This window comes from Pteropus vampyrus, unplaced genomic scaffold (assembly GCF_000151845.1).
Source record: "Pteropus vampyrus isolate Shadow unplaced genomic scaffold, Pvam_2.0 Scaffold48, whole genome shotgun sequence".
Classification (NCBI taxonomy): domain Eukaryota; kingdom Metazoa; phylum Chordata; class Mammalia; order Chiroptera; family Pteropodidae; genus Pteropus; species Pteropus vampyrus.
In genome coordinates this window covers 7,603,196-7,608,381 of record NW_011888829.1, presented here as the reverse complement: position 1 = coordinate 7,608,381, position 5,186 = coordinate 7,603,196, and the positions used below count along the sequence as shown (strand labels likewise).

Sequence of the window (5,186 nt, the reverse complement as noted above, 5' to 3'; positions counted from 1 at the left end):
TGTCCCGTCAGAGAATCGGGAGGGTGACGCTCTTCTCAGTGTGTTCAGAACCTAGCCATGGTGATTGGGCTCAGGGCCCTTGTAGGATCAGGTGCGTGCTTAGTTTTACAGGCGTCTGTTAGACGCAGCCTTGCTGGTTCATCCTAATCCAGTGGTTCATGACCTAAGGGAGCATTGTCACTGCTTGGGGAGCCTAAAAAGTACAGCTGCGTGGGTCACAGTCTCTAAGATTTGGATTTGATGGGACCAGAGTGTGACCTCAGCATTGAGCTTTTTAAAGGTGAATCTATCGTGTACCCAAGGCCGAGGCTGTGAACCACTCCCCCAGCCCAGGTCCTAGCAGACCGACGCATGAACCTGAAAGCTCGCTCATTAACAAAGTGAGAAAGAGAATCGCCAAGCGGGTGAGCCGTTCCATTGTCCGTGAGTTCTCTCCCTGGTCAACAAGTCAACACGGAGAGCCAGACTGCCCCCAGGAAGAAGCACGGCATTCCTAGAGAGAGGCGGGCTCTGTGTCACACGGGGCTTGGTTTATGTCCCGGTTCCTCTGCTTTAGGCTGTGTAGCAGGGAGCAAGTTACTTAACCTTCCCAAGCTTTACCTTCATCATCCCCGAGAATGTAAAATGGGGATAATACTAGCTACCCCCAAAGAGTTGTTGTGAGGATTCAGGGAGCTGGAGTGTAATATAAAGAAGTTCGTAGAGTGTGTTTATAGTGATTCAGCGTCTCATTAAAAGGTAGTTATTATTATCCTAATAAAACCTGATGTCTTGGAGCTCGGATGTCCTGGTGCTCAACTTTCCTCTGTGGGGTGATAAGAATAATGCATTTACGATTTGCTGAGCACAATCCTCAACCCTTTACCTGCATTATCTGAGCACAGAGAGGTTATGTAACAAGCCCAAGGACCATGAGCGGTGGGGGCGGGATTGAAAGCAGCCAGTCTGAATCCCGGGCTAGTCCCTGACAGCCACACTTTATAGCATCTCCAGCTACCCAGGTCTTCCCACCACGTGGACCAGCACACCTGGGCCTGGTCAGAGCCCGTCTCCCCTGGTCAGTGCTGGCAGAAGCCTAGATGGAGGGATGTGTTCACAGAAACGAGATCCTGCCTGGAGAATCCAGAGAAGGGAGCATGGCTTTGTTATGGTAGCATCGTGCCAAGCCATTGATTAGGTTACAGTCTTCATTAGCTGCATGGCTGTCCTGAGGATTGCTCTGGTCACCTTGATCAGACCGGGCTGTTTCCTAGTCTCCAAGCTATTGTTCAGGCCACAGGCACTTACGCCGATGGTTAGGCTCATTCACTTTAGGCCAGTCTTCGTGTGGCAAACTGACTTAGTGGATTTTTGACACACTGATATTTTAAATGCTAAGAATTGGGACCACCCTGAAGTGTTCATTTTTGGGCACCTCTAATGCTAACTGTCTGAAAAATACTCAGAGATAGCTGTGCACACATCTCACCTTGTTTACACTGAAGTGTTTTAAAGTAAATGACCTCATAGACGACATAGCACTCTTCTCAGAGAACTTGAACTTGTTCCCAAGTAATGTGACAGACATATGTACAGACAGCCATCTTCCTGCACAAGAAAGTGGATAAACGAGATTCCTGCAGGAAGGCTCTGTGCCTTTCGCTTTATCGGAATTGCACCGAGCCGTTTTCCTGTTCATGGGCCAGTTCACATTATGGATACGAATTTGGTTCTACCAGAGCTGGTGGTGGGGATCAGGAGGATTCTCCATGCCAGCCCCAGCCCTGTCCTCAGATCCGCCCTCCCTGCTGTTCAGGGCCGTTTGCAGAAGGGGGTGGACGAGAAACAAGGCCAGAGGAGGCCTCGGCTGAGACGGCAGGCACTCGGTGTGGAATTAAAGAGACCGCGAGGAGAACTGAGATGCCCTCGCCCCTCCCAGCCCTGACCTCGCCCCCTTTCCATGGCTTCCCGCCCTTGGCTTTATCACTATATCTGCCAGCAAAGATATCTCTTATATATCTCTTAACATACCTTTTAACTGAACACTTTCTTCCTCAAAAGAGGTTTCTATGACTTAATGGAAGAGAGAAAGCGGAGTTACTGGACCTGCCAGTCATCACCTGGGGCAACCGGGACGCGGCCTGGTGTTCTCTCTTTACTTGACCTCTTTTCTTCCGTGGTTCTCTCTCTTGCCTTCACCTGTCTTAGGTCTTCCTAGCATTTCAATCCCAGCCACTGAGAGCTGAAGGCCAGCCCTGCGTCCAGGGCTCATCTGCACGTAGGACAGAAGGAGGACCAAGTACTATTTATATCGATCCCGTCAGGCACCAGGCACTGCTGAAAGCTCACTTGTGCATTCTGTCGTTCCCTATCCTCGTTATAGGTGAGAACACCAAAGATCTGAGAAGTCTAAACAGTTCCCTAAGGCAAACAGCTATTCTTGGGAGAGCCTGTATTCAAATCCAGGTCTTCGGGCTCTAAAACTAGTGCTCTTTTCCATGACGCCCCATGGCCTCTGCGTCCTGGCTGCCAGTGGTAAACATTAAATGGTCCTGAACAAGTGTCTTCTGGTCTGCCTCTCCCTTCGGTCAGTCCATCCACCAGGGCCAGCCTCATGGCCCACCATCCCTGTTCAGGTCCTTTTCTCTCGTGGCCCAAGAAGTAGGGATCCAGTAAAGGAAGTATGGGGGAAGCTTACTGTCCATCAGACCTGGGGACTCTGGCTCAGATACTCAGGGCCGGGGTGTAATTGGCTGGGAACCTGGTAGCACCCGCTCCAAGCCAGCGTGGTTCCCTGTCTGTCGCTTCTAGCTTTGCAGGGACTTCTGGGAACTCTAAGTAACAAATGACGGCACATTAGGAACTGAAGTAACATAGCAACTGCAAATGTTATCAGTCGGGTGACCCTCCGAGGCTGGCTACCATTCTGGGGGCGATTACCATTTATCCAAGTAAATACCAAGTCCTCGAGATGGTGGTTTGTGCAGCAGGAGATGAAGAAGCTCAATTATTCCCACTGAACAGTGCCCAAAGCAGTGGAGGTTGGAGAATTTTTACTCCTTTATTAAAAATTAAGGTGTTTATTTGAGTGTGTGTGTGTTCATGTCTAGTGGGCAGCGCTGACTTTGTTCTTCTGCGGAGCAGCTGGTGTAGCAGGATTAGCACGAAACTGAGAGCAGGACCTCGGGTTTTAATTCTGGTTCAACCATGAGTGAGCTGTGTGACCTTGAACAAATGACTGACCCTCTCTGGGCTGTAGTGAGGGGATTCAAGTTAAGAATGAAGGATGGCATATTAGTCTGCTAAGACTTTCCTAACAAAATACCACACACGGGGTGGCTTAAACAACACGATTTTGCTTTTTCACAGTGCTGGAGGTTAGAAGTCCAAAGTCAAGGTTTGGTCTTTCCTGAGGCCTCTCTTCTTGAAGATGGCTGCCTTATCGCTTTATCCTCGGACGGCCTTTCCTCTGTGTGTGCATCCCTGGCTTTTCTTCCCTTTTTTTTTTATTGGGACACCATTTATATTGGATTATTGGACCATGTTGGACCTCCTTTGATCTTAGTTACCTCCTTAAAGGCCCTGTCTCCAAACACAGCCACATTGGGAGTATGGGTTTCAACACATGAATTTTGGGAGAGACACAATTCAGCCCATAGTGGATGGTTAATGACAAAGACTTCACATCTCTTTTCTGAGGACCGGCAAGGCTCTCTTTGGCTTACTTCAGGAAACTGAAACAGGAACCAAAGAGTTTTATTTTGTCCTTTCAAGGGCTTAGCTCATCGGAAAGCACTTACCTCTGTTCTCCTGAGCTGGGACCCCACTCAGAGGCTGGGAGCCCGCAGCCTCAGCAGGCTGTAGGACACCTCCCTGGGGTGACTCTTGCTCTGTGCTTGTCAGCCTGCCCAGACGCCTCCCCAGAGTTCTCCGCTGCCCTCTCCTGCTTGGGTGAGAGCACTTGTTGTCATCGTCACATGTGTATCTGACACAGACACTCAGAGCCCAGCCTCCCAGGTCACTCTCTAGCTGGAAGATTTCTACCTTGGTGACCCCTTGTCTGGGCAGGGCTTGTCAGGAATACCTTTGGTGGACAGGTGTTAAAACTCAGATTTGACCAGAAAGGGCCAGGATCGAGGATCTCCCTTCATCTCAGACACCGGGACGGCAGGAAGATCTCATTAACACCTTACCACAAAGGGGGAAAATAGTGTCTCAGCGTGTTCCCTTTGTATCTTCAAGCGGTGATAAGGTGCCACCAAAGTGCCAGTCTGAGCTGTGTTCAAATGAAGGATCATTCTGATAAGATGGAGAGGAGAGATGCTCGGGGGAGGGGACGTCAGTTTAAGGTTATTAAACAGGAAATGCCTGGCCGCTGAGGATCAAGGGGAAATTACATATTCTGTCACATTTGCTTATTGAATCCCAGTTCTATTGAAGCTCAAAAGGGGGAAAAGGAGGACGTCACCCCTATCAGCCTCCCTTGTAGCTCTTATTAGATTTCACAGCCTTTCAATATTAAAATGCTCGTGCCGGTGGCAAAATTCCTTGTCAGTTTTTAATATCAGTAAGGGATTGTGGTATTAGGCTTAAGAGGGATGGAGGTGGGAGCGGTGAGCGGGTGCAGACAGTCCACAGAGTCCCCCGTGCCCACGGCCACAGCCATCTGCTTCTCAGAGCCCGTTGCAGGTCCAGTAGCTTCCGTCCAAATGCTTAGTGAGAACTGTTGATATGGAGGCGACCATCTCAGGGGACCACCTGCCCCTCTGAGCTTTGCAGGTTAGAGCCACTGACCTCCATCCTCAGGTGTAGCCTCCTCACAGACTGTCGTCAGGTGTTGTATTAACTGCTGTGACAAAGGACCACAAACTGAGTGGCATCGATGACAGAAATGTGCCATCTCACAGTTCCGGAGGCTGGACATCCAAAATCAAGGCGTTGGCAGGGCCAGGCTCCCTCTAAACCCCATAGGGGAGAATCTTTCTTTGCCTCTTCCAGCTTCCGGTTGTTGTCAGCATCCCTCGGCTTAAAGAGACATCGCTCCAGTCTCTCTTCCATCATCACATGACTGTTTTCTCTCCATGTGTCTCTCTCTCCTCTTCTTATGAGGACACTGGTCATATTGGACCAAGGATCGCCCGACTCGAGTATGACCTCATCTTATCTTGTTATATTTGCAATGGCCCTATTTTCAAACAGTGTCTCAT

The 5,186-nt window shown here is 49.7% G+C and overlaps 1 pseudogene; it reads right to left on the bottom strand.

The window, feature by feature from the left end:
- The window catches only part of LOC105291681, a 3,673-nt pseudogene extending 3,064 nt beyond the window's left edge, over positions 1-609 (bottom strand).
- Positions 610-5,186: the final 4,577 nt, after the last annotated feature.